Source organism: Schistocerca americana, chromosome 6 (assembly GCF_021461395.2).
Source record: "Schistocerca americana isolate TAMUIC-IGC-003095 chromosome 6, iqSchAmer2.1, whole genome shotgun sequence".
Lineage (NCBI taxonomy): Eukaryota > Metazoa > Arthropoda > Insecta > Orthoptera > Acrididae > Schistocerca > Schistocerca americana.
Genome location: NC_060124.1, coordinates 56729651 through 56753298, shown reverse-complemented (window position 1 = coordinate 56753298; position 23648 = coordinate 56729651). Strand labels below are relative to the sequence as shown.

Here is a 23648-nt window from a genome sequence, read left to right as displayed (position 1 = left end):
TTCATATCCTTAAAAAATATAAATTGCGTTTCATAAATTTTAAAAATTAGCTGCACACGTAACTCGTGCGCTTTTATGTAACAAAAACAAATACTTTTGATGCAAGTGCAGTTTTCAAGCAGTAAACACAAAAAACTATATAGTTATTGTTGTTATTTTGTACTCTCAGAACGTTGCCCATCATGATCAAAGGCCAAAGTTTCCTGTTATAGCTGACAAGTGTGAGACAAGTGTGAAAATCGTTTAGCAATTACAGAAACATGTTTGTACACGGAATCGCCAAAGAAACTGGTATAGGCATGAGTATTCAAAAACAGAGATATGTAAACAGGCAGAATACGGCGCTGCGATCGACAACGTCTATATAAGACAACAAGTGTCTGGCGCAGTTGTTAGATCGGTTACTGCTGCCACAATGGCAGGTTATCAAGATTTAGGTTAGTTTGATGGTGGTGTTACAGTCGGTGCACGAGCGATGGGACACAGCATCTCCGAGGTAGCGATGAAGTGGCGATATTCCTGTACGACCGTTTCACGAGTGTATCGTGAATATCAGGAATCTGGCGAAACATCAAATTTCCGACATCGCTGCGGCCGGAAAAAGATCTAGCAAGAACGGGACCAACGACGATTGAAGACAATCGTTCAGCTTGACAGAAGTGCAACCCTTCCGGAAATTGCTACAGATTTCTGTGGTGGGCCATCAACAAATGTCAGCGTACGAACCATTCAACAAAACATCACTGGTATGGGCTTTTGGAGCCGAAGCCCTCACTCGTGTACCCTTGATGACTGCACGACACAAAGCTTTACGACTCGCTTGGGTTTGTCAACACCGACATTGGACTGTTGATGACTAGAAACATGTTGCCTGGTCGGACGAGTCTCGTTTCGAGTTATGTCGAGCGAATGGAGTGTACGGGTTTGTTGACAACCTCATGAATCCATGGACCATGAACTTCAGCATGGGACTGTTCAAGCTGGTGGAGGCTCTGTAATGGTGTGGAGCGTGATATGGAAACCCTGATACGTGTACATACGACTCTAATAGGTGACACGTACGTAAGCATCCTGTCTTGTCACCTGCACCGTCCATTGTGCATTCCGAGGACTTGTGCAATTTCAGCAGGACAATGCGACACGCCACACGTTCAGAATTGCTACAGAGTGGCTCCAGGAACACTCTTCTGAGTTTAAACACATCCGCTGGCCGCCCCCTCGTAGTCTTACGGATTTGTGGACAACTCTGCATGATTTCATAGTGTCAATTCCCTCCAGCACTATTTCAGACGTCGAGTCCATACCACGTCGTGTTTCGGCACTTCTACGTGCTCGCGGAGGCCCTACACGATATCAAGCAGATGTACTAGTTTCTTTGGCTATCCAGGGTATAACGTCTGTGGGTGCAACCACAACGGAGGGGTATCTGTTGAGAGGCCAGACAAACGTGTGGTTCCTGAAGAGGGGCAGCAGCCTTTTAGTAGTTGCAGGGGCAACAGTCTAGATGACTGACTGATCTGGCCTTGTAACAGTGACCAAAACGGCCCCTCTGTGCTGGTACTGCGAACGGCTGAAAGCAGGGGAAAACTATAGGCGTAATTTTTCCCGAGGGCATGCAGCTTTACTGTAAGGTTAAATGACGATGGCGTCCTCTTGGGTAAAATATTCCCCCACGCAGAACTCCGGGCGGGAACTACTCAGGAGGACGTTGTTATCAGGAGAAAGAAAACTGACGTTATACGGAACGGAGCGTGGAATGTCAGATCCCTTAATCGGGCAGGTAGGTTAGAAAATTTTAAAAGGGAAATTCAGAAGGATCTAGGTTGCAGTAGGTACTGGGAGATGAAGAAGCCTGCACAGGATAGAGTAGCATGGAGAGCTGCATCAATCCAGTCTCAGGACTGAAGACATTAAAAAAAACTACTTTCTTTGGCTCCCCAGGGTATAACGTCGTCGAAGTATTGGTTCAAATGGCTCTGAGCACTATGAGACTTAACATCTGAGGTCATCAGCCCCCTAGAACTTAGAACTACTCAAACCTAACTAACCTAAGGACGTCACACACATCCATGCCCGACGCAGGATTCGAACCGGCGACCGTAGCGGTCGCGTGGTTCCAGACTGAAGCGCCTAGAACCGCTCGGCCACACCGGCCGGCTGTCGAAGTATTAAAGCTACGTTTGATATGTTTTTGTTTTGCATATTTTTAATTATACTTTTTTTCCGTTTTCTATCGCTGTATGATAAAGCTTTATTTTTTATTTTTACTACGACATCCGTCTGTTTCACGTCACAAATCAACAATTTTCGCCGGCCGGAGTGGCCGTGCGGTTCTAGGCGCTACAGTCTGGAACCGAGAGACCGTTACGGTCGCAGGTTCGAATACTGTCTCGGACATGGATGTGTGTGATGTCCTTAGGTTAGTTAGGTTTAATTAGTTCTAAGTTGTAGGCGACTGATGACCTCAGAAGTTATGTCACATAGTGCTCAGAGCCATTTTGAACAACAATTTTCGAATAAAACCTGAATTAAACAATGAGAACTTGAATTTTTCTCTAAATACTGCTTATTTTTAAGTAACATGTTCCATTGGTTAAGCAACCCTTTATACGTCCACGCTAAGTTTGTAGACGATGGACCACTTTCGGTTCCTTGGGGAATCTAGTAAGGAACTGATCGCATATGTAAACAAAAGCGGTTGAAACGAGGTAGCGCCTGATAGATATGCAACACACCTAACAGGCAGGTAACGCGGTTACGATCTTAACTGACCAAAACTACTAGGAAAACTGTCGTAGCCTACGCTTACTTACGACAATCTATAGTAGCCTGCGGTAGTTTTACGACACAACGTGCGACATTTCTCTCTGTTTTTTAAGCGTATAGATTTTTTTCTGTTAGGACATTACTAAAGGGCGGCCGTTCGTGAGCTGGTGCAGAACTCGGAGTGGTCGCGGCCCATCACGGTGCTCGCAGTCGCGACGCGGCGCTGCACCGGGCGAGGCGTGTGCCAGCCGAGACGGCGTGTGGCGTCAGCTGGGGCCCGGTGTCAAGGTCCCCGGGAATAGCCGCAGGCCCGGCCCGGCCCGGCCCGGCACCGCCGCCTTGCGACACGGGCAGCCGCGCCGCCTGTCCCACATCCAGCCGCGCACCGCGTCTCTCTCACTGGCCTTTCCACTGAGTCGCCCAGCCCGTCTCCTGCCCTTCGTGTGCACGCCTGTTGGCTGCCAGCCGGACTAATTCCTCACCTGCTGTAACTGTCGCAACTCTGAGAAAGCCTAAAACTGAATCACTTTTACCCAAGTTAGTTCGAGGTGATGTCCAAAACAGGGAAACGGCGCTCAGAAATGGGCGATTGTGAAAAGGTCGGAAGCAGTATGAACTGATTAGCCAAAACATACATCGCCCACTGCGAGAATGACTGCTTCGGTTACGTGACGCGTAAGGAAAGCGTATAAGCAGAACGAAGACGTATGGGGAATCATTCCAGTAACGATGTTGTTGTTGTTGTGGTCTTTAGTCCAGAGATGATGCAGTTCTCCGTGCTACTCTATCCTGTGCAAGCCACTTCATCTCCCAGTACCTTCTGCAACGCACATCCTTCTGAGTCTGTTTAGTGTATTCATCTCTTGGTCTCCCTCTACGATTTTTACCCTCCACGCTTCCCTCCAATACTCAATTGGTGATCCCTTGATGTCTCAGAATATGCCCTACCAACCGATACCTTCTTCTAGTCAAGTTGTGCCACAAGCTCCTCTTCTCTCCAATTCTATTCAGTACCTCCTCATTAGTTATGTGATCTACCCATCTAATCTTCAGCATTCTTCTGTAGCACCACATTCCGAAAGCTTCTATTCTCTTCGTCCATACGTGGCTTCACTCCATACAGATACTTTCAGAAACGACTTCCTGACACTTAAATCTATACTCGATGTTAACAAATTTCACTTCTTCAGAAACGCTTTCCTTGCCATTGCCAGCCTACATTTTATATCCTCTCTACTTCGACTAGCATCAGTTATTTTGCTTCCCAAATAACAAAACTCATTTACTACTTTAAGCGTCTCATTTCCTAATTTAATACCCGCAGCATCACCCGATTTAATTCGACTACATTCCATTATCCTCGTTTTGCCTTTGTTGATGATCATCTTATATCCTCCTTTCGAAACACTGTCTATTCCTTAAATGATGACTGACTGAAACCCTCAGCTGCCGACAGGTGTTGTTGATATACCTCGATGCAGACAGCTGAAAATGTATGCCCCAACCGGGACTCGAACCCGGGGTCTCCTGCTTTCATGGCAGACGCTCTATCCATCTGAGCCACCGAGGACACAGATGAATAGCGCGACTGCAGGGACTTATCCCTTGCACGCTTCCCGTGAGACTCACATTCCCAACTGTCCACAATTCTACATATGTAATGTAACTTATAGACTGTGTCCTCGGTGGCTCAGATGGATAGAGCGTCTGCCATGTAAGCAGGAGATCCCGGGTTCGAGTCCCGGTCGGGGCACACATTTTCAGCTGTCCACATCGAGGTATATCAACAACACCTGTCGGCAGCTGAGGGTTTCAGTTAGTCATCATTTATTCCAGGGAAAAGCTGCACGGTCATCAACAGTATTCTGTTCTTTCGGGAACAGTTACTGTCTTCATATATACTGTCTATTCGGTTCAGCTGCTCTTCCAGGTCCTTTGCTGTCTCTGACAGAATTACAATGTCATCGGCGAACCTCAGAGTTTTTAATTCTTCTCCATGGATTTTAATTCATACTCCGAATTTTTCTTTTGTTTCCTTCACTGCTTGCTCAAACGATACGGGTCGAAAATGGGGAAATCCACTAATTCAGCAGGAGGATAAAAGAAAAGACGAGACACCGTAAACACAACACATAACCATGCCTAATACGTTGTACAAAGCCCGTTGGCATTAAAAGCAATTTCCAGTAGTCCCTGAACGAATAAATACAAATCCTGTATGCTTTTCATGGTCATCTTATACCGTTATTCCTGCAAAATATTGGAAAGTTCAGGTAATGATGATGGGAAGTGGATAGCTATCACGTACCCTTCTCTCCAAAGTAGACCCCAGAGGCTCAATAATAGGTGGCTGTGGTCCCAGGAGATGCGACAGTACATCCAAGTGCTCAGAAAACCATTCCTGGACGATGCGAGCTGTGAGGACAGGGGCGTTGTCGTTTCGGAACGCTGCATCACCATTGGGGAACGAACATTGTACCGTGGGGCCAAAGAATACGACGATGTAGCTTCTCAACTCACCTCATTGTCACTATTTGTTTGTGTCCCTCTGTCACTCTCCTGTGTCACAACCACAGTCCCTTTCGCTCTGTCCTGCTGCTACAGTCTCTCACTGTTACTGTCTCCCTCTTGCTCTCTCTTAATTCCAGTATCTCGTTCGTTCTTGCTTCGTACTGTCGCCGTTTCTTCTCAACATCACTATTTCTCTCTTCCTCGTTGTCATTGTCATATATTCTGTCTGTGATTACCACTGGCTCTCATCCACTTCGACTTTCTCTTTATTCTCCTCTCCCCCTCTTCTCGCCCACCTGGCACGGCCTCCTTCACCCGCCTCCTAGTACTGTTCTACTGTTCTATAACTGTCGCCTGTGTTCCACTGCCACTGTGTCCTTCTCTTTCCCCCGCACTACCATTATCTCGTTCGCGAATATATTGGAACGCCGAAGTTTTTGGGAAAAAATTTAAGAGGGTTCGGACGGTAGATTGAGGCAGCTGGTACCCTATTTTTCACTCGGTGTCTTACGTAAACAGGAACATATTCGCATTTTTTGTGCTCCGATTGGGCATTTTTCCGCTGGTTCCCTTCTTTTCTGCGCTGCAGCAGAGCGTGTAAGTCTTATAAAAGAAATATATTGGTCAGTAATACTTAGATCATTTCCATATGTAAAATTAAAATAATGCAAACCCAATTTGATGCCTTAGACGATTTTACGTGCAAAAAGATTCTGCGTGTGCTTCATTACTACAATATGGGGTTGGCAGATGATAACGGAGACACTTTACAGCATATTTCTCTCTTCTCCGTGCTACGTAATTTTATGAACTATGTTTTCGCCTCACATCGGATTTTACTTACGTATTTTACGTTTACAAGTAGGGTAACGATTAACTTATGTATCTTGCAAAAGGGAAAAGGTATGGAGAAAATTTTCATGGTTGTTCGACCGTTGTTTCTTAGGAATACGTCTAAAAAATTACAGCCATTTGCCATGCATAGCTGTCGCGGAATCGACGGCTGGGTTTTGGTACCCAAGAAACAAGTTTTTGGGGTCAGTCTCTATAACGGATACGGACTTTTGAAAAGGGGAGATGGCGCCTCTAGATAACTGCCTAGAGAATATATCGTTAAAATTTGAGTAATTTGCTAGAGTTACTTGTTATTTAGATTTCGCTTCGTACAGCATTTTGCATGTGGAGGTAGGGTAACTTACATCTACATCTTGAAAACGGATAAAGATATCAAGAAAATTTTCGAGGTTGTTCGAGATCGGGATCTAAGGATAATATCGTAAAAATTTTCAGCCATTTTCTGGGCACAACCGTCTTTGAATCCTCGGTCGGGGTTTGGTCCTTTGGTGAGGCGAAAATACAGTAAAAAATTCTTTTGTGGGGTTTTCCAAAAACTGCCCATGAGTTAATGAAGGCTTCATAAGTCCCATTAAGCCAACCGTATACATCAAATGCAAAAAGAACCACCCCATTTGCTGCATTTGCCTAAGCAGGAGGAAGTGTCCAATATTCATACGCCGGCCGGTGTGGCCGTGCGGTTAAAGGCGCTTCAGTCTGGAACCGCGTGACCGCTACGGTCGCAGGTTCGAATCCTGCCTCGGGCATGGATGTGTGTGATGTCCTTAGGTTAGTTAGGTTTAATTAGTTCTAAGTTTTAGGCGACTGATGACCTCAGAAGTTGAGTCGCATAGTGCTCAGAGCCATTTGAACCATTTGAATATTCATGCGTTGACCTTGTGCTGCAGTTACAAACTGTCCCTAGGCCAAGAGGTATCAAAACACTTCACCCTACCTTTTTATCACCAACACAAGCGAATGTATATGCACCGGAAAATCCTGTTTTTATGCGCGGCATTTTGGAACATATTAGGTACGCACACTGCCGCATGCATGTAGGTTAGGATAGACGACAACGTAATAGCAACACTTGGAGTCTTTCCGAGACAAACGTGAGACGCTGAGCGTGTGTAGGACAGAAACTGTGGTACGACTACCACTAAGGCTGGTTGTTTCCTACTGGTGATGGTGGTGGTGGAGGTGGTAAGCTCCTATGGGGCCAAACTGCTTAGGTCATCGGTCCCTAGGCTTAAATACTACTTAATCTAACCTAAACTAACTTACGCTAAAGACAACAGACACACCCATGCCCGAGACAGGACTCGAACCTCCGACGGGGGAAGCCGCGTGAACCCTGACAAGGCGCCATAGACCGTGTGGCTACCCCGCGCGGCGCTGTTTGCTAGTACACGGACCGTATCCATATGGTATGCCGCGCTGTATCGCGTCATGCCCTCGGTGGGGAATTCCAGCCTGCTACAAGAGACGTTGGTCCTGGCAAGCCGCCTCCGAACAGGCCCGATTTTAGGCGGCGGGGTGGGGGGCGCGCTGCGCCGTCAGCGGCTGTGGCGGGGGCGGGCGCGGGGGCGTTTGCGAGACGGCCCCCTCGTTATTGGCGTAGCAGCCCCAAGGCCGGCCCGATATTGCCGCTACAGCCCCCGGGGGAGGCGCGCTGTCCCCGGAGCTGCCCGCAACCCCGGCAGCACGCCTCTTTTATATTGGACATTCCACGTTGCTCATAAATTCACTCACGTCCCCGAAGTCTTGCAGTACTGACTCATTCTCTCGTCTCTGGCATGCCTCCACTTGTTTTCACCACTCGAGGGGCAACAGCCGGTTGTGTTTCTCATTCCACTTACACGGTACTCTTCAATATAGGGTGCTTCTGCTTTCACTCATTTTGAAACAGCTGTAGACATTCTTTATGTGGTCTCACGTAATAGTCTGGTCTGCATATTGCCATTGTTGAATTCCGACATCCTTTTTTGTATATGCCTTTCAGCAGCTGTAGTAAATTCTATCAGTTGCATCTTTTATTTATGTATTTCCACATTATTTTCCCTCCCAGCAGACACACACACGTATATAGGTGTGTGTGTGTGTGTGTGTGTGTGTGTGTGTCTGCCGGGAGGGAAAATAATGTGGACGTACACAAACAAACAAAAATGCACTGATTTAATTTTATTATTTACTAAACCTGCTGAACGGCATATGCAAAAAGGATGTCATGAATTCAAAAATGGCAAGATGCAGAACAGATGCCTGAAATGAACTATACAGGGTGTAACGGGAATAAGTGCAGGTACTTCTACTGTTGACTGAGGACAGTGTACTGAACAGCATTATATCAGTATTTACGTCATTTGGTGACTGATAATTATAGGTACTAGGAGCAGTATATTGTTAGATTGGTTAGTACCTCCTAGTCATGTGTCAAGTGCAAGCCATTAATGCTCAATTTCCCCTGGGCTGCACGCCAGGTGTGGAAGAGTGACGCGTGGAAGCGAAATGGCCATGCATACCGACAGGCGTGGTCCACTCAGTGGTGCAGTTCCGACTGTGCAGAAAATATCAGGTAGTAAATTATGTGACGTGTGTGTGGAAAGTCTTCAACGCAGTGAAAAAGACAACACACTGATGTGCGCATATTTTAAAGCACCTCATATAAAAATTTCTGCACTTATACCTGTTACACCCAGTATAGCATTAACAAAAATAAAAAGAGGGTGATCGAATGTAGTCGAACTAAGCAAGGTGATGCTTAGGAATGTTAGTGTAGCAACAGAATAACTATGGCGGAGACGATATAAAATGCAGGCTGACAATAGCTAGAAAAGCGTTTCTCGAAAAGAGAATTTTTTTAACATGGAACAATATTTAAATATTAGGAAGTGTTTTCGGAAGGTATTCACCCGCCAGGTTAGCTGAGGGCGCTAATGCGCTGCTTCCTGGACTCGGATAAGCGCGCCGGCCCCAGATCGAATCCGCCTGGCGGATTAACGATGAGGGCCGGCCAGCCTTGATGTGGTTTTTAGGCGGTTTTCCACATCCCACTAGGTGAATACCAGGCTGGTCCCCATGTCCCGCCTCAGTTACACGACTTGCAGACATTAGGAAACGTTCGCACTATTTCACGACTTACGCGAGATGCAGACAGTTGGGGTACACTAATTTCGTCCAGGGGGGTGCGGGGTGCTGACAGGAAAGACATCCGGCCACCCTCTGCCACTAACAATGCCAAATCCATAGTAACATGCCAGACCCCGCGTTGACGTCGGACAAAAGCCCAAGGAAATGATGATGATTTTCGGAAGGTATTTGGTCTGCAATCCTGAAAGGAATGAGAAGTGGAAGACAGTCAGCGCAGACCAGAATACTGTAGAAGTTTTTCAAACAAGGTGCTAAATAAGAACACTCAAGATTAGATCGAGTAACTGATGATGAGGTATTGAATCGAGTGTGTGTGTGTGTGTGTGTGTGTGTGTGTGTGTGTGTGTGTGTGTGTGTGTGTCTGAGTGCGTACGTCTGTTTTGACTTTAGACCACTCAAAAGCGATGCTGAATCGAATTGTGGGAAAAAAGAAATTTGTGTCGCAGCTCGACCAAAAGACGGCACTATCGGTTGATAAGAATACATCCTGAGGCATGAAGGAATTGTCAATTTGGTAATGGTGCATGTCTAGGGACGGGGGGAGGGGATTAAGAATTGTAGAGAGACAATAAGGACTGAATACAGTAAGCAGGTTCAAATGGTTGTAGTTTACAGTAGTTATAACGAGGCTTAGACAGAACGAATAGCATGGAGAGCTGCATTACTTCAGTCTTAGGACAACAACAGCAGATGTATATGATCTGCTGGTTGTATAATGTATATTCACAAAAATGTGCCGGCCACTGTGGCCGAGCGCTTCTAGGCGCTTCAGACCGGAACCACATTGCTGCTGCGGTAGCAGGTTCGAATCCTGCCTCCGGCATGAATGTGTGTGATGTCCTTAGGTTGGTTAGGTTTAAGTAGTTCTAAGTCTAGGGGACTGATGACCTCAGATGTTAAGTCCCATAGTGCTTAGAGCCATTTTTGAACCACAAAAATGTGTATTTACAGTGGCTTGATTTTATTCTGGTATCCCTTGAAATGAGCTATGCTCGACACTAGTAGTGGAAAAATAAAATAACGTACTGGCGTGGAACATACATATAAAAATGCACTTCATACAATCTGATAAGGTAAGTTTTTAGTTTTTCGTCAGGATGAGACTATGAAACCTTGAATGTTTTCCACAAAGCCATAAGCGAATTCAGAACTCATATATGTATTGTATATAGCGGCAGCTTTAATGTAGCCAAAAGAACATGGTATAGTGGAGGCCCGTATGTCATTAACCATAATAAGTTACTGTGTACGTTCCAGGTAGCCGTGTGAAAAGTAATTTTTTCATCTTTTCAAAAGTGAAATCAGGTACAAACGAGATTTTCGTAATGGCCGGCTAAATCTCTCAGTACCCTCCATGAGTTGGAAATGGGACTCTGGATTTCTCTCACCTTCTCTCTAATCTGACATGTACAATAGGAGTGTAGCGCTCGCTGTTGCGTACTTTGCCTTGTGCCTTTTGACTTCTCCCTCACCATGTGATTTCAAAGAGGTCAGTGACCTTTGTTTAAACGCCAAGTAGCGTCTCCGAACTGCTGCTTGTTAGACACCGCTTGAAGCTCGAGGTGAGGGTGTAAGGGTCAAGAGTTGCGTAGAGGCGCCCTCCGACCCCAGACCGGTCGCCCGGCCGTACCGTCTCTCCAGAAACAAACAGGTCTCTCCGGGCCCGTGAGGTTCGCGCTCTCTCGCCTTCTTCCATTATCGGCTCTCTGACACTATTTCGCTGCGTGCAACTTTCAGCTCCTTTCGCCAGTCTGGATTGCAGTCTTGTGCGTAATTAGTTACCAGTACGGCATTACGTGATAATAAAAAGTGAAAAAAAAACATGCCAGGAAGAAAACATGGCTAACGGTTTAACGTTCCGTCGGCGTCGATGTTATTATAGACAAGTACAGTCGCGGATTTTGCAGGAATAGCGCCAAGAAATTAGTTTTGTTCTTTTGGGAGGATTCTTCCCAGGCCATTTCGAACCTTATAAAACGGTGACTGCGGATTACGTAACTTAATAATCGTATCGTAAAAAAATGCGAGTAGTAGAATTTACATATTCATTGAGATGTCGATGCTAAATTAAATGGAACTCCTAGAACTTAATGGAAAAGTTGACGCGCTAAGATTACACATAAGTTAGAGCAAGGGAAAGCAATAGTAGTAAAGCTGCCATCAACATAACGCTCGATTTGAAAGCCACGGTTGTTTACTAAGCATGGAGGTGGCACGATCTTGCCTCCCTCGGAACGTTCGAGCTGACCTCTAGTTCGCCGTGGACGCCGATTAACGGTGCAAGTTGGCATTTATCACATCAACAAACATTTCAAGAAATGAAGGAAGAGGTAACAGAAAAAAATCGTAGGACTGACCAGGGATCGATCGCCATACACTTGTCTCCTAATGTGGCACTTACATACTGAGCCAACGATGCATGCTAAACCAGCAGTAAGCGTCGCAAAAAAAATCTTAAAATGTGATCAGCTCTTATTGATACAGAACTGCTGAAAATAAATATCTAGGTGAAATACGTGAAGATTATAAATATGGAAAGTAACAATTTGCCATGCTTTTTATAACGTCAATACTATTTTATTAATCAGTTAAGTCACTTGAAACGTCACTGTATACAGGGTGTTACAAAAAAGGTACGGCCAAACTTTCAGGAAACATTCCTCACACACAAAGAAAGAAAATATGTTATGTGGACAAGTGTCCGGAAACGCTTACTTTCCATGTTAGAGCTAATTTTATTACTTCTCTTCAAATCACATTAATCATGGAATGGAAACACACAGCAACAGAACGTACCAGCGTGACTTCAAATACTTTGTTACAGGAAATTTTCAAAATGTCCTCCGTTAGCGAGGATACATGCTTCCACCCTCCGTCGCATGGAATCCCTGATGCGCTGATGCAGCCCTGGAGAATGGCGTATTGTATCACAGCCGTCCACAATACGAGCACGAAGAGTCTCTACATTTGGTACCGTGGTTGCGTAGACAAGAGCTTTCAAATGCCCCCATAAATGAAAGTCAAGAGGGTTGAGGTCAGGAGAGCGTGGAGGCCATGGAATTGGTCCGCCTCTACCAATCCATCGGTCACCGAATCTGTTGTTGAGAAGCGTACGAACACTTCGACTGAAATGTGCAGGGGCTCCATCGTGCATGAACCACATGTTGTGTCGTACTTATAAAGGCGCATGTTCTAGCAGCACAGGTAGACTATCCCGTATGAAATCATGATAACGTGCTCCATTGAACGTAGGTGGAAGAACATGGGGCGCAATCAAGACATCACCAACAATGCCTGCCCAAACGTTCACAGAAAATCTGTGTTGATGACGTGATTGCAGAACTGCGTGCGGATTCTCGTCAGCCCACACATGTTGATTGTGAAAATTTATAGTTTGATCACGTTGGAATGAGGAAATACAGTACATACTGACGAAACTAAAATGAGCTCTTAACATGGAAATTAAGCGTTTCCGGGAATATGTCCACATAACATCTTTTCTTTATTTGTGTGTGAGGAATGTTTCCTGAAAGTTTGGCCGTACCTTTTTGTAACACCCTGTATATGGCAGTAGTTATCACGTAAGTCTAACACATTTGATTCCGTGGCTGAGTGCGTGTCAGACCTAATTCCGAGCCAACCTAGGTTTTTTTGTCATTTTTTAGCTTCTTTCGCCTGTAAAAACTCTTTGTGTATGTGAAAAAGTTCAAGCAGCACCATGTTTCAAATACTGCATTAATTATAGGTCTTCAAAACATTGATTGCGTAAGTTAGTTCAGACGTCAATGGAATATGAGGACGTAACAGTTCCAAAAGGCTGAATGTGAGGTTGATCTAAATTTTGGGTAGGGGGATTTGAAGAGTGAGCAATCCAAGAATACTAGTTAAATACTCGAATAATTTTCTACCGCTTGAAATATGGTATAGTATTTTGGCGTTCAAATAAACGTTTGGATATACATCTTTATTTAGGCCTCTGTTAAACAATGCAGCGAAGTGCGAATGACTGTGAAGAGTGAAGTGCATTGTATACTGATTTACAAACTGACCAATAGGAAATCATACACTCCCAAGACTGATGCATACTGATCAAGAAATCAATGTCTCATAGCTACATTTTACTTCTTTCTTCTGTCACAACAAGTTTTGAAGTTAACTCCTCGCTGGCGACCATGTGGCGCAGACGAAAAGCGAAATTCCGCACGACACGCTGTAGTGTCGGAACGTCGATGCTGTCTATGACCTACTGAATATTTGTTTTCAGCTCAGCAATGGTTTTGGGGTTATTGCTGTACACATTGTCTTTAATATAACCCCTCAAAAAGGAGTCTAATGTGTTCAGATACGGAAAATATGGCGGCTAATCGAGGCCCATGTCAACGGCCTACGGGTGGCCCAGTGCCAGAATGCGGTCCCCAAAGTGCTCCTCCAGGACATCAGATACTCTCCTCCTTCGATGGGGTCGAGCTCCGTCTTGCGATGAACCACATCTTGTCGAAATCAGGGTCACATTGGATAATGTGGATGAAATCATCTTTCAAAACCTTCACGTACTGAAACTTCCTGGCAGATTAAAACTGTGTGCCGGACCGAACTCGAACTCGGGACCTTTGCCTTTCGCGGGCAAGTGCTCTACCAACTGAGCTACCCAAGCACAACTCACGCCCCGTCGTCACAGCTTTACTTCTGCCAGTACCTCGTCTCCTACCATCCAAACTTTACAGAAGCTCTCATGCGAACCTTGCTGAACTGGCACTCCTGCAAGAAAGGATATTGCAGAGACATGGCTTAGCCACAGCCTAGGGGATGTATCCAGATATGATATCAGCGCACACTCCGCTGCAGAGTGAAAATCTCATTCCTTCACGTACTGTTCGGTAGTCACCGTGGCGTCAAGGAATATCGCACCGATTATTCCGTTACAGGTCATTACACACCACAGTCACCCGTTGTGGGTGAAGAGACTTGTCGACCGCGAAGCGCGGATTCTCAGTCCCACAAATGCGGCAGTTTTACTTATTGACGAACCCATCCAGATTGAAGCGGGCATCGTCGCTAAACCATACGATACTAATTCCCATCATGATCCGCGCCCAACCGTGTAGTTTGAACGTCCTACGGCAAACTGCTCAGAAGAGATGACGATTTTGTTTCTTATAGTTCAATAATTGTCCCCCTGTATCTTACTTCATTAAATGAACGAACCAGTAATAGCAGGTATCGCAATTGTTGTTGTTGTTGTCTTCAGTCCTGAGACTGGTTTGATGCAGCTCTCCATACTACCCTATCCTTTGCAAGCTTCTTCATCTCCCAGTACTTACTACAACCTACATCCTTCTGAATCTGCTTTGTCTATTCATCTCTTGGTCTCCCTTTACAATTTTTACCCTCCACGCTGCCCTCCAATGCTAAATTTGTGATCCCACGATGCCTCAGAACATGTCCTACCAACCGGTCCCTTCTTCTTGTCAAGTTGTGCCACAAACTCCTCTTCTCCCCAATTCTATTCAATACCTCCTCATTAGTTATGTGATCTACCCATCTAATCTTCAGCATTCTTCTGTAGCACCACATTTCAAAAGCTTCTATTCTCTTCTCTGTCTAAACTATTTATCGTCCATGTTTCACTTCCATACATGGCTACACTCCATACAAATACTTTCAGAAACGAATTCCTGACACTTAAATCTATATTCGATGTTAACAAATTTCTCTTCTTCAGAAACGCTTTCCTTGCCATTGCCAGCCTACATTTTATATCCCCTCTACTTCGACTATCATCAGTTATTTTGGTCCCCAAATAGCAAAACTCACTTGCTACATTAAGTGCCTCATTTCCTAATCTAATTCGCGCAGCATCACCCGATTTAATTCGACTACATTCCAATATCCTCGTTTTGATTTGATTGATGTTCATCTTATATCCTCCTTTCAAGACACTGTCTATTCCGTTCAGCTGCTCTTCCAAGTCCTTTTCTGTCTCTGACAGAATTACAATGTCATCGGCGAACCTCAGAGTTTTTATTTCTTCTCCATGGATTTTAATACCTGATCCGAATTTTTCTTTTGTTTCCTTTACTGCTTGCTCAATATACAGATTGAATAACATCGGGGAGAGGCTACAACCCTGTCTCACTCCCTCCGTTGTGGTTGCACCTACGGTACGGCCATCTGTATCGCTGAGGCACGCAAGCCTCCCCACCAACGGCAAGGTCCATGGTTCATGGGGGTAGGGTATCGCATTTACTAGCAGTGAAACTGTTACGGAAAATCAAAACGAACTTTTGGACAATATTGGAATCAGGAAGAGCAACACCGTCCGTAAACAAGTTGGAAAAAAAGTGAGGACTCGTGGCGGTGGGCCGGCGACAGGGAGGTCACGAGACGGCCCGGGGCGGTGGGCCGGCCTTGCGCGTCATTATTTGCGGATAGTTAATTAATTAGCCGCGGCCTTGCGCGGCGCGGGGAACCCCCGCCTCTCCGCGCCACACCAGCTCTGTGTCCCCAGCGATGTCGGTCCGTGCGTGCGCGCGCGTGTGGCGGCCGTGTGCACGCAATAAAAGGACTGCGCGGATGGCCCGGAGGGGGGGATGCGGTAGGGCGGCTTTCCTAAAGATAATTGCGCTAATTAATTACTGCGAACGAATTTGATTTAGTAACGGCGTGGCCTTATCCCGCGTACAATGCCTGGCTCTCCGAGCAAACATAATTAGCTGCCTGTATTGTTTTCTCCGAAAATTTCGGTCAGAAAAGCTACCCCCACCACCGTCCGTCCGCTCCCCTTCGCAAAAACCATTAATTTCATATCGATAGACCGGCGCGAACTTTATTATTATAATTATTATTGTTCGGTCGATGGCGGTTTGTGTACTGTGCGGCGTTTCTTTTTTTGCCGCCTGGTTTGGGATGGACCTAATACGGACAGACGGACCGAAAAAGTCGCATCAGAGACCAGATTACATCGTTCCGTGCGTGATGATGGGTCGACGGGATTAGTGCATCGAATGGACAGACTTTGGGTCGCTAAATGCTAGTTCCATTTCATAATGTGTAATCCTTTGCGCGGTTATTCCCGAGCCTACCGCAATACGTGTGCTGCAGCGCTTTTGGTTAGGGGCTTTTCGTCGACTGCATATTTGACTGGCATGACTTCTGCATTCATCTCCTTCTGTCACTTTGAAATGGCAAAAATCTGGAATCACGGCTGCATTGGCAACGCATTTCGATTGTTGTGCTACGGTGTGTCATTGTATTTGGCTACATCAATGCCCATCCCAGAGGCGCCCCATCGCCCACAAGCTAAAAAACGAGAAACTTAAATTACGGAATTCGTTGCCATCAGTAGTGGATGAATGTCCATTTTTTACTACGTGATATATCAGACTGAACGTTACGAAAGTAAAACGTAACAATCGTCATTCCAAGTAATAGGTCTGGTACGACCTTCTTCCATCTCTTGTAGGGCCTACGCCACAAATGTTTTTTCCTCTACGTATATAATTTACAATTTGTAGTGAGAATTCGAAACATTTCATTGTAGTAATGTACTAAAGTCAATTTTGTCCGTATTCTTGAAGATTTTATTTTGCATGTGATACCTTAAGCTCTTTGATTATGGTTTCATTATGTTTATAGTCTAGAAGACAACACCCAAACGTTCACATTACACAGTCAATTTCAGTGGCTGTCAAGCCTACCCTTTGTTCACTTCCAATAGCCCATGATTCGCTATCGCAAACAGAGGGTTGGTCGTGCTGAAACTTTATAAACTGTTAATCTTGTTTGTTTGAGAGTTTTTATTGTTTTGAAAACATAATGGAGCATTATGGCAGGGGTAAAATACAGGGAGCGAAAGGCTATTTACAATTTGTACAGAAACCAGATGGCAGTTATAAGAGTCGAGGGGCATGAAAGGGAAGCAGTGGTTGGGAAAGGAGTGAGACGGGGTTGTAGCCTATCCCCAATGTTATTCAATCTGTATATTGAGCAAGCAGTAAAGGAAACAAAAGAAAACTTCGGAGTAGGTATTAAAATTCATGGAGAAGAAGTAAAAAGTTTGAGGTTCGCCGATGACATTGTAATTCTGTCAGAGACAGCAAAGGACTTGGAAGAGCAGTTGAACGGAATGGACAGTGTCTTGAAAGGAGGATATAAGATGAACATCAACAAAAGCAAAACGAGGATAATGCAATGTAGTCAAATTAAATCGGGTGATGCTGAGGGGATTAGATTAGGAAATGAGACACTTAAAGTAGTAAAGGAGCTTTGCTACTTGGGGAGTAAAATAACTGATGATGGTCGAAGTAGAGAGGATATAAAATGTAGACTGGCAATGGCAAGGAAATCGTTTCTGAAGAAGACAAATTTGTTAACATCGAGTATAGATTTAAATGTCAGGAAGTCGTTTCTGAAAGTATTTGTATGGAGTGTAGCCATGTATGGAAGTGAAACATGGACGATAACCAGTTTGGACAAGAAGAGAATAGAAGCTTTCGAAATGTGGTGCTACAGAAGAATGTTGAAGATAAGGTGGGTAGATCACGTAACTAATGAGGAGGTATTGAATAGGATTGGGGAGAAGAGAAGTTTGTGGCACAACTTGAATAGAAGAAGGGATCGGTTGGTAGGACATGTTTTGAGGCATCAAGGGATCACAAATTTAGCATTGGAGGGCAGTGTGGAGGGTAAAAATCGTAGAGGGAGACCAAGAGATCAATACACTAAGCAGATTCAGAAGGATGTAGGCTGCAGTAGGTACTGGGAGCTGAAGAAGCTTGCACGGGATAGAGTAGCATGGAGAGCTGCATCAAACCAGTCTCAGGGCTGAAGACCACAACAACAACAACAACAATGGAGCATTTAGAACCATCAGTACCTCTTAATTTTGCAGTGTAAAAGATGACGTGTAGTCTAATTATTTAAAAGAATTATTTTGCGCTGTTTTTTATTTACAAATTTAGCTTCTGGAATGCACTTTTCCCTTGACTTATTTTTTGTTGTTGGGATCACCATATTATAATTTCCTTGATGTAACATTTATATGATAAATGGAGTACTCAGTTAAGGTTTTGTTAATATAGTATGAGTCTTCTGGGTATGTGACCATATCGGTTAGACCTTAGACGACGGGAAAACTGCGGCCTGGTGACATGAGTCCCGATTTCAATTGGTAACAGCTGATGGTATGGTTCGAGTGTGGTGCAGGCCGCACGAAGCCACGGATCCAAGTTGTCAAGGCACTGTGCAAACTGGTGTCGTATCCATAATGGTGTGCGCTGTGTTTACATGGAATGGACTGGGTCCTCTGGTCCATATCAACCAACTGAGAACATTTGTAGCCTTTCATGGACTTTATGTTCCTAAAGAGCGATGGAATTTTTATGCATTTGCCATTGGTTTGAAGAACATTCTGAATAACTCGAGCGAATGATTTGACCACCCAGATGGCTAAACATGAATCCTATGGGACATATTGGAAAGTTCAGGTCATGCACAAAACTCCGCAAGCAGTTAAGCAACTATGGACGGCTGTAGAGGCAGCATGGCTCAATATTTCTGCAGGGGACTTTCAAAGACTTGCTGGATCCATGCCACGTCGGGTTGACGCACTACGCCGGGGAAAAAGAGGTCCAGCACGATATTGGGGGTATCCCATTATTTTTCCAATAATGTTCTGTACAAGGTGGTCTGAAACAGGCTGAGAAGATTGTAGGGGTGTTGTAGGGTAGGCTGTTCTGAGAAATAATTGTTAAGAAAAAAATTAGATTCTTGTGCCGTTTCTGGTTAAATTAGCACTGAAGTTGGCCAATTAGGCCGTTGCGTTCGCAGTTTCAAACGGCCTGGTAGATACAGTTAGCATCAGCTGTTCTCATGTTCTCTCAGGTTCGATCCTTGCCACCGTCCCATGTCCAGTTTTCGTATAGCTCTCTTGTCCGCCCCTGTTAGCTGAGTGGTCAGCGCGACAGAATGTCATACCTAACGGCCCGGGTTCGATTCCCGGCTGGGTCGGAGATTTTCTCCGCTCAGGGACTGGGTGTTGTGTTGTCCTTATCGTCATCATTTCAACCCCCTATCGACACGCAAGTTTGGACAAGAAGAGAATAGAAGCTTTCGAAATGTGGTGCTACAGAAGAATGGTGAAGATAAGGTGGGTAGATCACGTAACTAATGAGGAGGTATTGAGTAGGATTGGGGAGAAGAGAAGTTTGTGGCACAACTTGACTAGAAGAAGGGATCGGTTGGTAGGACATGTTTTGAGGCATCAAGGGATCACAAATTTAGCATTGCAGGCCCCGAGGAGGGTAAAAATCGTAGAGGGAGACCAAGAGATGAATACACTAAGCAGATTCAGAAGGATGTAGGTTGCAGTAGGTACTGGGAGATGAAGCTTGCACAGGATAGAGTAGCATGGAGAGCTGCATCAAACCAGTCTCAGGACTGAAGACCACAACAACAACATCGACACGCAGGTCGCCGAAGTGGCGTCAACTCGAAAGACTTGCACCAGGTGAACGGCCAACCGGACGGGAGGCGCTAGCCACACGGCATTTCCATAGCTCTCTTGTTCGGTTTTAGGAAACCAAACGAAGAACACGTTTAGCGACGCCGTCTCTGGCAGGCTGCTTGAATTTGCATGCACAATGATATGTCTCGCTAATTTCAACGCTAATTAAATCGGAAACGGCGCAACGTATCGAATTTGTTACTTAACCATTATTTATCAGCGCTGCGCAGCCTACCCTGAACACAATTACAAGCTTTCTAGACAGTTTCTGACAACCCGTATACATTTAAATAATAACATAAGTTACTTTGAATTACTAATTTATATGATGGCAGGGGCCAAGACCCGAAAATGATAGTACAATAAACATAGAATGAACGTTTCCATGACAAGAGAGCACTAGTTGCTTATTTTTTCTGACAACGGCAAACATTCACATTTAGCCTATGCGCCACACACAGCATTATTTCTGAGTGTCGGGATTCATGAGGATCTCGCTAGACACGCCTCAAAGGTCGCCTGTCAGGGACGAAGAATTAGTACGTTGTTCCCACTCGCGACCAGCAACAGACGGGAGAGAAAAAGATGAACCTGTGTTATACTGTTCATTTGTCTACCGTGCTCTCAGTTACGCTATTATGCAATAGTGGAGTACAAATAAAATGAAGAGTACAAGCGTGGTGTGGAACATAGCGATTTTATTTGCTAGAGGCAGAGCACTCAATGTTTTATTTGTAAGTGTTGTTCTCGTCTTATTGCATGCTTCCGTACTGCGCAACAGGTGGCTGTCTGCAAAGGCTAACTGGGATCAGGTATTGTGTCATAAAACTTCTTCCCGAAGTTCCGTCTACCTGCAGCGTTTCTATCTTTCCTTTTCCTTTTCTTTTTTTTCCCTTCCTTCTTTCCACTTAAAAAATAATACGGTCACGCTAATTACCAATCAATGTAACCCGCAATAAAAAGAGAAACTGTTGACTCCTAGTTTCTCATAACTTGCTACGTTTTGTTCGTGAAAGGAGTAAGTTAGCCGGTGTGTTCCACTGTCGAATACACAGTTACAGAGTTAATTCTCGTGATTTTGTTATGTTATATTTATTCTTCAGTGTTTATGGACAAATAGCGACGAAGTAAACCGGAATACACTTATTGACATGTGGAAAGTAAGGCACGGAATTTATGTCACGGGAGATGTCAGCACCAATGCTTGCGTTCGACTTTAGTACTTGTCTAAGTAATTAACTCTCGCAGAGCTATGGATCTTGAGATAATCATAGAGACTGGAAGTGCTGTCGTAATTTAATTCGATACCTCTGTTCATAGAACAGAAAGAGAGAGGAAAATTATTATTTAACGTCCCGTCTACGGCGAGGTCATTAGGAAGGGAGCAAAAACTCGGATCGGACAAGAAGGGCGAAGGAAAATGACCGTGTGCTGTTCAAATGAGCTATCCTGGCATTGTCCCTGAAAAGTTAAGGGAAATCATGGGAAACGTAAATCTGGACAACCATACTGGAATTTGTACCCTACCCCTCCCGAATGCATGTCCAGTACCTTAACAATTTCGCCGCCTTGTTCGATGTCTGTAGAAAAGACTATGGACCCGCCACTATACATACTTCCACCAAGCATCTTGTTTTTTCATAACGATACTACGAATCAGTTGTCCATTGTGGCCGTGCAGGGCCCTGGTGTAACACAAAAAAGAGTGAAGTATTCAGCCGTAAAAATTTAAGGGTATTAACTTCAAACACAAGCTGAAGTCGTATGTGCATGATATCTCCTTCTACCTCGTAGAGTGGTTTCTTATGGTGGTGGTAGTAGAGGTGATGATGGTGTGTGTGTGTGTGTGTGTGTGTGTGTGTGTGTGTGTGTGTGTGTGTGTGTAGAGAGAGAAAGAGAGAGAGAGAGAGAGATATGGAAAGGGAGGTTCCTGCAAATGATCTGCATGCTGCCATATTTTTCAGTGAGAAATTGTGCTTCACACGTAAAATACAGGGTGATTCAAAAAGAATACCACAACTTTAAAAATGTGTATTTAATGAAAGAAAGCCGGCCGAAGTGGCCGTGCGGTTAAAGGCGCTGCAGTCTGGAACCGCAAGACCGCTACGGTCGCAGGTTCGAATCCTGCCTCGGGCATGGATGTTTGTGATGTCCTTAGGTTAGTTAGGTTTAACTAGTTAGTTCTAGGGGACTAATGACCTCAGCAGTTGAGTCCCATAGTGCTCAGAGCCATTTGAACCATTTTTTAATGAAAGGAACATAATATAACCTTCTGTTATACATCATTACAAAGAGTATTTAAAAAGGTTTTTTTTTCACTCAAAAACAAGTTCAGAGATGTTCAATATGGCCCCCTCCAGACACACGAGCAATATCAACCCGATACTCCAACTCGTTCCACACTCTCTGTAGCATATCAGGCGTAACAGTATGGATAGCTGCTATTATTTCTCGTTTCAAATCATCAATGATGGTGGCTGGGAGAGGTGGCGGAAACACCACATCCTTAACATACCCCCATAAGAAAAAATCGCAGGGGGTAAGATCAGGGCTTCTTGGAGGCCAGTGATGTCACGGGCTGCCTGGCGGCCGATCCATCGCCTCGGGTAGTTGACGTTCAGGTAGTTACGGACAGATAAATGCCAATGTGGTGGCGCTCCATCCTTTTTCGTAGGACTCTCCATACAGTTGATTGTGGAATTTGCAGCTCTCTGCTAGCTCTGCGGGTCGATTTTCCTGGGCTGCGAACAAATGCTTGCTGGATGCGTGCTACATTTTCATCACTCGTTCTCGGCCGTCCAGAACTTTTCCCTTTGCACAAACACCCATTCTCTGTAAACTGTTTATACCAACGTTTAATACACCACCTATCAGGAGGTTTAACACCATACTTCGTTCGAAATGCACGCTGAACAACTGTCGTCGATTCACTTCTGCCGTACTCAATAACATAAAAAGCTTTCTGTTGAGCGGTCGCCATCTTAGCATCAACTGACGCTGACGCCTAGTCAACAGCGCCTCAAGCGAACAAATGTACAACTAAATGAAACTTTATAGCTCCCTTAATTCGCCGACAGATAGTGCTTAGCTCTGCCTTTTGTCGTTGCAGAGTTTTAAATTCCTAAAGTTGTGGTATTCTTTTTGAATCACCCTGTATACCGCGCATATAAGTCGATGACGTCATTAACATGGCGCAGTTAGGAGCCTCAGGCAACTGCTAAGCTCGATAGCTTTCACCTCACTCACGGAAACTGCCAATCGATGAAGTCAGTTACGACACGAGAACAGTAGCAAAACAAATACAAACAAATTAACGGGAACAGAGGGTTTTGGGTTCGTATTTTTTTTTTTTTTTTTTGTTATTAATGGCTTCGAACATATAAAAACTTGAAAATATCGGATCAAAGAGAGAAATGTTTTATCAAGAATGAATACAAAACTGCGGAACGCGTCACGTAATAAACGGAAGGAAACTGTCCTGAATACATTTGGCGGCTCAATCGACTGGCTACGAATCCATCACCTTCCAACCTAATACAGACGTCGATCTGTATCTTCGCTACACATTGAGGTTATAAAAGTCAAGGGATACCTCCTAATATCGTGTGTTGAACCTCCTTTTGCCGCCGTAGTGCAGCAGCTCGATGTGACATGGACTCACTAAATCGTTGGAAGACTCTTGCAGAGATATTGAGCCATGCTGCCTCTATTGCCGTCCATACTTGCGAAACTTTTGGCAATGCAGGATTTTGTGCACAAACTGACCTCTAGATTATGTCCCATAAATGTTCGATCTTGATGACCAAATTATTCACTTGAACTGACCAGAGCCGGCCGGGATGGCCGAGCGGTTCTAGGCGCTACAGTCTGGAACCGCGCGACC

General features: G+C 44.8%; 1 protein-coding gene and 2 non-coding genes across 5 annotated transcripts in view; 2 read left to right on the top strand and 1 right to left on the bottom strand.

Moving 5' to 3' along the window:
* The window catches only part of LOC124619638 (nucleolar protein 4-like), a 436612-nt gene that overhangs the window by 194187 nt on the left and 218777 nt on the right, over window positions 1–23648 (top strand). The gene's annotated exons all lie outside the window — the stretch shown is intronic.
* On the bottom strand, window positions 4263–4336 carry Trnas-uga. The gene has a single exon. It is a non-coding gene; the product is annotated as a tRNA-Ser (tRNA).
* Window positions 4446–4519, top strand: Trnat-ugu. The gene has a single exon. It is a non-coding gene; the product is annotated as a tRNA-Thr (tRNA).